Source organism: Vulpes vulpes, chromosome 7, assembly GCF_048418805.1.
Source record: "Vulpes vulpes isolate BD-2025 chromosome 7, VulVul3, whole genome shotgun sequence".
Taxonomy (NCBI): domain Eukaryota; kingdom Metazoa; phylum Chordata; class Mammalia; order Carnivora; family Canidae; genus Vulpes; species Vulpes vulpes.
In genome coordinates, this window is record NC_132786.1 from 1,973,197 (window position 1) to 1,984,038 (window position 10,842).

Sequence of the window (10,842 nt, forward strand, 5' to 3'; positions counted from 1 at the left end):
TGAGTTCACAATCCAAAATTAGAAAACACACGAGCAAACAATCCATGTGAGGGATGGTCAACAGGTATAAAAAAGGGCATATTTACACAGACACTTCACCAACACTTTCATGTAATTAAAGGCATAGAACAAGAAATTGAAATTCTATTAAAAATACAAGATACTGCAGAACAGATGCCAAAACAAACAAACAACAAAACCAACCCCAGAATGAGAAATAGAGTCACTGAAATAAAGAACTCAGTGGGAAGTATGGCACTTCAGATGGACACTACGTACTTTTGAAAGATTTTATATATTGAGTCATGAGAGACACACAGAGAGACAGGGAGAGACAGGGGCAGGGGGAGAAGCAGGCTCCATGCGGGGAGCCCGATGTGGGGTTCGACCCTGGGACTCCAGGATCATGCATGCCCTGGGCCGAAGGCAGGTGCTAAACCGCTGGGCCACCCAGGGATTCCCAAGATGAAGGACTTGAGCCAGGGCGTGCGGGCAGAAGAATGTGAGACTCCACAACGGAAAGGTCAGACTGACGCTGGAAAGTCATCTTTATTTATCCACACAGCCCACAGGCTGGGTTTCAGGGATGAGGCCGAGGTGGGCGCTGAATACGACGCGTGGCGATCATCTTCTCGCCAGCTCCACACTGTAGCCTTGTGGGGCGCGATGTCACTGTGCACCCCGACACGGTTCAGCCTGCGCTCGTCACGTTCCGGGCTGACCCAGAGAGGAGATCGGGGGCATCAGAAGGCAGCCCCCGGGGAGGGAGGGCGACCTGGGTTCAGAGTCCGCGGGGCCTGGGCCAGCGCACCCCAGGGGCTCGCACACGTTCCTGGGATGAAAGGATGGACGTGGTCGACGTGGTTACACGGAGAAGCAACAGCGACCGCTGACACGTACGACTTAGAGAAGTTGTAAGATCAACCTTCACAATTGCCTGAAAGGATACATTTTTTCCTCAAATTTACCAGGAGGGCAGAAGTTGGAGGTATTTGAGTGTGGCTTCCCCAGTGTCCCCACGCTGGGACTGGGGTTGTCTGCGTGTCCCGGGCGAGGTCAGCTCTGGGCCGGGGGGGCACGGAGCCCAAAGCTCCACTGGGGCTGATGGAGCTCTCTCAGGCTCAGCAACCCTTGTGGGGGTGGGGCTTCCCTGCTGGACCCCTTGGTCTCCCAGTCTGCCCTCCCCGGGGTGCCGGCCCACAGACAAAGAGAAGCTGGAGCAAATGAGCAGCTGTTTCCTACGTGCTTCCTTCCTCCCTCTCTCCTCCTTCCTTCCCTGCCTCCCTCCTCCCTTCCTGCCCTCCCTTCTTCCTCCACCCTTCCTTTCTCTTGCCTGCCCTTCGAACCCCCTCCCTCCCTCCCTTCCTTCATTAGAACTGAGCTATTCACCCCAATCCCCCTGCAGCTGCCCTGTGGCAGAGACACATGCCCTAGACAGGAGCTGTAGAAAGGGGTAGGAAGGCCGGGCCACGCGGTAGAAAGGTAGAAAGGCAAGAGCAGAGGATGTTGGCCGTCCTTGGGAAGGCTGCACCCACAGCAGAGGAAGACAACTGGGCCTCTCCAATCAAAGGGAGTGCGTTTTGCTGTGGGTTAGGCCTGCTCTGGGCACCGTGCACACACCACCTCATGCTGTACTGTCTCCATTTTTGCTCCACTGCGGAAACGCAATCACTAAAGACCTTCAATGACTCCCCCAAGGTCACACAGCTAGTAAGGGGTAGCCAGGGTTCAAAGCCAGGCGGTCTGGCCTCCTCTACCGTTCTCTTAGCCACAGCCTCTGTTGCCCCTGGGCCTCCCCAAGGCAAGGAGCCACGCTCACCTAGGCCTCGGAGTCCCGTCCAGTGTCTGGGCTTTCTGTTTGCGTGTCTGGGTATCTCTTCCATGGCCCCTGAGCGGCCTGGTGGATAAGACTTAGGAACCTGGCTGGGAGAAGAGGCATGAGTCATGAGGGAAGCAGGCTTTGGGGCCGAGAATTCCTGGGTCCTCTGGCCCGGCCTCAGCAGCTGGCCTCAGGGGCCTGCCAAGGCCCTGCGACCCTCATCTCGCAACACATATCTGTTGAGCACAGTCTCTGTGCCAGGCTCTCTCCTGGACCCCACAAGTAGAGCAGAGCGTGGCAGGCACGGTCCCTGCTCTCCTGGAGCTGGTGGTCTGGCTGGGGGGACAGAGAACCCAATGGTGAGGTACAGGCAGGGCTGGCAACTCTGACCGGGACCGTGAGGGGAGGCCTCTCCCGATGCCAAGCAGCAGCCAGCCTCAGGCAGAGGCAGACAGAAGCACCGGACAGGAAGCAAGAGCCAAGGCACTGAGGCAGGAGCAAGCGGGGCCAATGTGGCCATGACGGAGTGCGGGGGAGGGTTGTAAGAGGCCACATCCTCCCTCCTGCAAGAGCTGGGGCTGCCAAGCCCACGCGTGCCTGTCACTCCCTACTTTAAAATCCAGTGTAAATTTTATACCTTACAGCGCATCTCCAGTGCTCAATAGCCATTGATGACCAGAGCGATCCTACCCCATTTGTTTTTGCTCTTTCACATTTAGATGTATTTTTCACCTGAAGTGGAGTTTTGAGTGTGCTTATGTCGTAGGAATCTAGCTTAATTTTTTTTCCCTATAAGTATCCAATTGACCAAGAACCAATGTGTTGCAAACACACAGTCCATCCGCATCGTTCTGCTATGATACTTTTGTCTTCAGTCAAGTGTCCACGAAGGTGTGAACCTGGGTCTGGACTCTTCTTGCCACTTGTCTAATTGTTTATGCTGGCACTACTACTATGCGATCTTAATTACTACAATTTTTGTGATAAGTCCTGGTGTCTGGCAGGAAAATTACTCCTACCAGTTCTTAAGGGAGTCTTGGATATTCTTGGGTCTTGGGCCTGTCCATGCAAATGATAATCAGCTTGTCAAGTTTCCAAATATATGCGTTAGAATTTTGATTGAGATTCCACTGAATCTGTATATTGGTTTAAGAGAACTTTAAATATATATAATAGATACATATATATTATATTAACCATCATGTTAATTATGTTAATTTATTATAATGAACGTATATATACGCACACACACACACATACACACACGCCATAAGTTTGTCTGATGCTATCACCTGGAGAGGATATGGATGTGTCCTTGCCTTCTAGGTTTGGTACCTGCCATTTTCTGGGATCCAGAGGTTCAACCCTCAGAGCTTTGATGACAAGATAATGGGAGGTGCCCCCCCACCCACCCCGCACCTTTTTGCAGGAGGCATTTCTCAGAGACAGAAAATCCCTAGTACGCTTCTACAAGTCCTAGGGTACATGACAATAGAGTCTTGGGGGAAGCAGACCAAGGAACCTTGAATCCTTGTATGTCTACAATAGGGGTCTTGTGCTCTGTGTGTGAGTTCTTAGGGGTCACCCATTCTCACATTCACTTTCATCCAGGGCAGATCAATAGGACTCACCCGTGTAGAGATCAGATGAGATGTTTTCCACTCACTCTTCTCTACCTTGTGTCCCTGGTCTTGGTGTTTGCTCTGTGGTCACAGACCAAATTCCATGGAGAAACCAGTTATAAATGTAGAATTCATTCAGGCTGGCTAATTGGGAAAGAGAGGAAAGAAACAGGTTTTCTGGGAAAAAAAAGGATCTTGCTAAAGGTATCTCTGGCATCTGAAGGCGATTTCCAAGGATGAAGGTACCATACAGAGAATAGTACGATAACCGTGTTATGGGTGAAAACGCCATCATGGAAAAGGCTTACCCTCCGAGCTAAATGTTGACTGGCATTGTCTTGAGTTCCCAGCCTTCACCAAGTCAACCTCCTGGGGATCGACTGTTCTGGCAATTCCGGATGATATCAGGACCGTCCCCCTCACAGGGAAATCATCTCTCCAGGATAGGATTTGTGAATCACAGAAGTCTGGTTGGAGTTGGCTGGAAGGTTGGGGAGGATAAGACTTTAAAGTCTACGAGGGGCTGAGAGGGGGAGTAGGAGGAAAGTAGACAGTGGGGAAACAGGGAACAGGAGCGAGACAAAAACAGCGGGGACTGGACCTTTTGGAAGGAATAGAGCAAGGATTGCGTGGGGAAACCTGTAGGTTAGCGCGGCAAGAAAGGAAAGCACTAGGAACAGGAGGGAAAGAGGTAGGCCGGTGAGTTGAGAGAGGTGGACAACGCTGGGGAGTGTTGAGGGCGTAAAGGGACACAAGAGGAAGCGGCTTTGGACGACGAGATGAGGAAGGACAACGAGCGGAGGGAGGAATAACGTAGGCAGGTGGAGCGCGAGGTCCAGAGGAGGAAGGAATAGAGCAGGCAGGTGGAGCGCGAGGTCCAGAGGAGGAAGGAATAGAGCAGGCAGGTGGAGCGCGGGGTCCAGAGGAGGAAGGAATAGAGCGGGCAGGTGGAGCGCGGGGTCCAGAGGAGGAAGGAATAGAGCAGGCAGGTGGAGCGCGGGGTCCAGAGGAGGAAGGAATAGAGTAGGTTGGTGGAGCCTGGGGTCGAGAACAAGAAATCCGAGGCAGCTTTTTGGTCATTTCTCCAAAGGGCGTTTGGCTAGTTACTCATCTTGACCAAATGAGTAACTGGACAAAAGCTCAGACTTACCCCAGTCTTTATGTCCCACACCAGCCCCGCATCATCCCCTGGCTCAATGCCCATTATGAAATGTGTGTGCCCCTCCCTCCGGGCGTGTCAGCGGGCTCACCAGCCAGGGCCAGGGCCCCGGGTGCAAGGTTGGAGAGTGATCCCAGGAAATAGCAGACAGAAGAAATGTCACAGGAGTCCCTAGGCCTTGGGATAACCTGTAGTTTTGCCCCTTACTAGGCAAAGATCGGTCAAAGGGCTGTGCTGCAGTCAGGGGCTGCGCACCAAGAGGATGGATCTGAAGCAGGTGTGGGCAAAGTGGGAAGTGCATGCCTCCGGCTGGTTCACTTACTACACTCTCCAAAGCCCTTGTGCATCACTTAGGTCCCTCCATGAACATGGAGTGGTCAGTGATATTATGTCTATTTTTCCCGTAAGGATACTGTAGGCCAGACAGGGAAGTAGATAGGCAGGCGGCGGGTTCCAAACCGGTGTGACTGACACTTGAGCCAAAACTTGGGGTGTCACAGGCAGGCCTGCAGGACGGTGCACAGAATGCACAGAGTACTGTCGGCTGAGCCTCCCCCATGTTTCTGGACAGGATCTTGTGGGGATGCTTTGGAACAGGACTTGACGGTGTAGCTTTCTTCTTGGTTCCCGGGGTCCCTTGGTGTGTTGCCTGACCCTCCCCTGGAGCCAGAAATAGGACTGAAGCCAACAGCTCCCGAGTGCTCAGTCCCTACATTTGGGCTTCCTTCCTCGCTCACTACCTGAGATGCCCAACTGCATGTCAGGTGAGTTAGGAGACTCTTGTGTCCTTGCCCTTCCCCTTGTCTGATGTAGCAGTTCTCTCTGCTTATTATTCTTGGGTTTTTTCACCATCACCCAAATCATCAGCCCCTTTGGTCCTGTATTCTGTCCTGTACTCTTATCCCCATCATATTCTGCTTGTGCTTCCTTGGCCCAATATCCATATCCTTGCGTACTTCACCCAACCATCCATTGCATTCCTTAAGAGGTCCAGCTGCATGCCTGGAAAACTTCCTGTTTCCTTAGACGGTTTCTTGATTTCCTGTTTCTTGAATCTCCTGGCTTGAACTGTAACCTGGATTTTCCATGAAAATACTGCTTCCTTTGCATACGTCTTAAATAGGGACCATTTCTCCCTGACTCTACAGTTCTTTGAGGTGGGGATGTAGAGTATTTTCCTTTTTTCTTCTGACTCCTTGAAACCATTTTTCCTGTACTCCAATTAGAAAATCTCTTGTCGGGATCCCTGGGTGGCGCAGCGGTTTGGCGCCTGCCTTTGGCCCAGGGCGTGATCCTGGAGACCCGGGATCGAATCCCACGTCGGGCTCCCGGTGCATGGAGCCTGCTTCTCCCTCTGCCTGTGTCTCTGCCTCTCTCTCTCTCTGACTATCATAAATAAATAAAAACAAAACAAAAAAAAAAAAAAAAGAAAAGAAAATCTCTTGTCCCATAGAAACTTTGCTACTCAGCATTTTCCTGACACTTCTGATATGGATTCCTTTTTTTTCTGTGAATTACTTGCGCTTATGTCAAAGTCTTAGTCTTGAGTCCATCATCGTTTTAAAAAAATTATTATTTATTTGAGAAAGTTAGCAAGAGAGAGAGATTGAAAGAGAGAGAGAGAGAGAGGTAAGGAGGGAGGGAGAGGAAGAAGAAGAAGAAGAAAGAAGAAGAAGAAGGAGGAGGAGGGGGAGGGGGAGGGGGAGTGGGAGGAGGAGGAGGGGGAGGAGGAGGAGGAGGAGGAAGGAGGAAGAGGAAGAAGGAGGAGGAAGAAGAAGGAAGAACAAAGAAGAAAGAAGAAAAAGAAGAATGGAGAAAGATGATATTAGAAAGAAAAAAGAAAAGAAAGAAACAGCTGCAGGTGGGGCAGAGGGACAACTAGAAGCCGATTTCCCACTAGTTGTGGAGTCTGACATGGGGCTAGATACCAGGACTCCAGGATCATGATCTGGAGCAAAGGCAGATGCTCAATACACTGAGCAACGCAGGGACCCCTTGAGTCCTTCATCTTGAGTGACGTCAGTGTCCATGTAGATGATCCCATCGGATCCATAGTGTCCATGTAGATTCAATGCTTTGGCTTCTCCTTTGATTTCCTTATCAATAATATCCACCCATCCATTCGACTTCAGCTGCTTGTGGCCTACCTGGTCTTTTCCAGGACCGAAGAATTATCCCTGCCCTGAAATCATGTATTCATACATTGCATTTTCTGACTACTACTTCCTGAACTTACACTGTAGTCACTGAAGTTCCTACTTCACTGGGGCCTACAACCACTGACTCTTACTTTCTTCTTATTAATTCTGATTCCTGTTATCTTGATTTCTCTCCTCACTCACTTCAGAATCTAGGATTCATAATTTCATTGCTATTCTTACCATAGTCTATGCTCTCTTGCCAGATCTTTTTATTCTGCTTTCCTGGGCGTTAAATCCCCAGTATGAGAGATTCCAACAATTTGACTTTCTGATGTTGATGAATGCTGCTGAAAAAAAAATTCATACACCAGGAAGATACAAAACAATACCCACAATTCTCGATACCTGTAGGCCTATTCATGGTGATATTTTTTATGTGAGTTAGAGAAATATGCGAGACAACTTTAATGCACGTAAATAAGGATTCAGGCAAATTATGGGTCAGCCAATCCTAGATAATGAACAGGAAATGTCCAGTTGAAGAAAATAAGGAGAGATAAGCACTTGAGGTGATGTTCATGGGCAGTCTAGGATCGGTTGATGTGCAGATTGTTAAATTTGTTAACTGCTACGAGCTTAGGTTTTGCTGCTTTTCTATATGGATCTAAAACAACTGTTATCACAAAGAAATGGCAAGGCCTCCTACTGAGATCTGAGTTTAAAAAGAAAATTTTCTCCTGAGATATTAAAATCCTGTGCCTCGAATGCCAGGGTGGCTCAAGAGCTGAGCATCTGCCTTAGTCTCAGAGGGTGATCCTGGCATCCTGGGATTGAGTCCTGTGTCGGGCTCCCTGCAGGGAACCTGCTTCTTCCTTTGCCTGCTTCACTGCCTCTCTCTCTCTCTCTCTCTCTCTCTCTCTCTGCGTGTGTGTGTGTGTCTCTCATGGGTAAATAAATAAAATATAAAAAAAAAAGAATTCTGTGCCTACCTCTTGCCCCTGTTTTGAGTCCAAAATGTGAACTATGTGATACATAAATCCACAGCCAAAAATTAAACTGTTTTTAGGTCAGTGTTACCTCTGAGGTGTTAGATACAAAGTCTTCGCTCTGTAGGAACACCACCATGGTCCAAGTCACAAGGAAAGCCCTACTGAAGAGGAGCTCACAATCCAATATTAGAAAACATATGAGCAAACAATCCGTGTGAGGGATGGTCAGCAGGTGTAAAGAAGGGCATATTTACACCAACACTTCACCAATAATGTCATGTAATTAAAGGCATAGAACAAAAACTTGAAATTCTATTAAAAAGTACAAGATACTGCAGAACAGATGCCAAAACCAACAAACAACAAAACCAACATCAGAATGAAAAATAGAGTCATTGAAGTAAACTCAGTGGGTAGTATACACTTCAGATTGGACACTATTTTCTTTTTTTAAGATTTTATTTATTGATTCATGAGAGACAGAGAAAGAGAGAGAGAGAGAGAGAGAGAGAGAGGCAGAGAAGCAGGCTCCATGCAGGGAGTCCAAAGTGAAATTCGATCCTGGGACCAGGACTCCGGGATCATGCCCTGGGCCAAAGGCAGGCGCTCAACTGCTGAGCCCCCCAGGTGTCCCTGGACACCATTTTCTAATAGCAGCTTGAAAAATATGATCATTGAAATAATAATGTCAGTGAACAACATAAACTTGACATTAGATGGCACTGAAGAGAGAAAGGATGATGTGAGGGAATTATCAAGAGACAGCACAAAGAGATGAAAAAAGGAAACAATCTGTGATATTTTTATTTATATGAAATATATATATTTGGCCATTCAGATGACCAAAATATATTTCTCCTTTATTTGGCCCTTGTCCACAGCTCCTGGCTCATAGCTCCCGATACCCTGGGAATTTTCTGAGCAATAAGAGCAAGGGGAGCATCCTTTGTCATAACACTTGGTCTCTTGTTCTCAGTTCCTGAAATCACCTCAGAGCCATAAAGGTTACTGAGTGTCTTATTACTTATAACAAGCCACTTCCCACTACCACCACAACTGCGTTTATGGTAGTGAGGTGACTTGGATAGCACCTAAGGATGGGGCTGGTTGTCGGGGGAACCGACCAAGAATAAAGGGTGGGAACTTCTAGTCCCACCCCCTGACCTCTGAGGAAGGGAGAGGGCCTGGAGGTTTGAATGAATCCCCAATGGCCGACGATTTAATCAATCATGCTTACCTAATGAGGCTTCCATAAAACCCCCAAAGGATAGCACTGAGAAAGCTTCTGGGTTGGTGGACACATGGCCGGTGCTGGGAGAGTGGCCTGCCAGAGAGGTCGTGGAAGCCCCGTGTCTCTTGCCACATAACTTGCCCTGTGCATATCTTCCATCTGGCTGTTCTTGAATTATATCCTTTTATAATAAACCAGTAATCTAAGTTTCTCTGAGTTCTATGACCGGCTCTATCAAATCAATCCCACCCAAGGAAGGGGCCCTGGGAACCTCTGATTCATAGTCAGTCAGTCAGAATCACAAGTCAACCAGACTGTGACTGGTATCTGAAGTGGGGGGCAGTCTTGTGGTACTGAACCCTCAACGTGTGGAATCTGAAGCTATCTCTCGGTGAGGAGTGTCAGAATGGAGTTGAACGGTCGCATACCCAGTTGATGTTGAAGAACTGCTTGGTGGTATGGGGAAACCACCCCCCACACAAACGCACACATTGGAATTTGGTGATCAAACCCATTTAATGTGAAAGTAAGGTTAAGAAGAATGTAAAATAGAATTTAAGAGTGCAACATCTGAGGGGGGCACTTGATGGGGTGAGCACCGGGTGTTATGCTGTATGTTGGCAAATTGAACTCCAAAAAAAAAATTTTTTTTAAAGAGTGCAACATATGTCTGGTAAAAGTATAAGATGCAGAAACTAGAGAAAATAAGGTAGAGGAAATATTCAAGTGATAATAACTGAATTTGTTCCAGAAATGATAAAACACATTAATCCTCAGAATCAGGACACATTGTGAAATCTCACAGAAACAAGAAATCCACAGCTAGCTCTAACAGAGAGAAACTGTGAACATTAAGGATTAAAGAGACCTTAAACGCAGTAAGAGAGGGGCACCTGGGTGGCTCAGTGATTGAGCATCTGCTTTTGGCTCAGGTCATGATCCCAGGGTCCTGGGATTGAGTTCTCATCAGGCTCTCCACAGGGAGCCTGCTTCTCCCTCTGCCTGTGTCTCTGCCTCTCTCTGTGTCTCTCATGAATAAACAAGAGAAAAAAGGCCTCCGAGTGGGGGGGGCGAGGAGCCGGGCTAGGGCCACAGCGAGAGCCCCCAGGACAGGAGAGCCCGGCCCGGAGGAGCAGGAGCTTCCTCAACCTTCCCGGGCGGAAAGGCGCTCACAGGGAGGTGGAGCAGGACCCCAGGAGGGCGGGGATGCGCTCCGGCTCCCGGGGGCAGCAACAGGAGCTGCGCCCCGGGGAGAGTGCCCACACCCCGTGGCCGAGCTCCCTAAAGGGCTGCAGCACACACGGCTGGACCCGGGAGCACAGGGTGCCGGGGACACAGCCCAGGAACCGGCGCTCCCCGCCGGGACAGGCAGAGGCCAGGAGGACCCAGGACAGCAAGGATAGTCCTGCAGCCGGGTGGCCCCGAGCTGAGCAGATCAGCGGCCCCCTGCGGGAGCATCCAGGCCCCTGCAGGCTGAGAGCTCCGCAGTTACTGCGGGTGCTGACTCCAGGGCTGCAGAGCTGGCCCCGCCACTGTGGCTGTTCCTCCTGGGGCCTCACGGGGTAAACAACCCCCACTGAGCCTCACTGTGTCCTCACAGGATGAACAGGTTAAACAACCTTCACTGAGCCCTGCACCAGGCAGGGCGCTGAGCAGCTCCCCCAAGTGCTCACACCTGAGAATCAGCACAGCAGACCCCTGCCCCAGAAGACCAGCTAGACGGACAGGGGGAAAAACAATTGACCAAGCAGCACTGGAAAGTTCCAAGGGAAGTCGAGGGATTTACAGTATACACAACCAGAAGATACTCCCCCTTGTTTTTTGTTTTTCAATTTCTGTTGCTTCTCCGCCCTTTTTTGCTTTTCTTCTCTTTTTTTTTCT

At 49.5% G+C, this 10,842-nt stretch overlaps 1 long non-coding RNA gene across 1 annotated transcript; it reads right to left on the bottom strand.

The window, feature by feature from the left end:
* Window positions 1-524: 524 nt before the first annotated feature.
* On the bottom strand, window positions 525-1,917 carry LOC140599593 (uncharacterized). Its single transcript, XR_012002422.1, has 2 exons — window positions 1,820-1,917; window positions 525-937 (listed from the first exon to the last, which is right to left on the bottom strand). It is a non-coding gene; the product is annotated as an uncharacterized lncRNA (long non-coding RNA).
* Window positions 1,918-10,842: the final 8,925 nt, after the last annotated feature.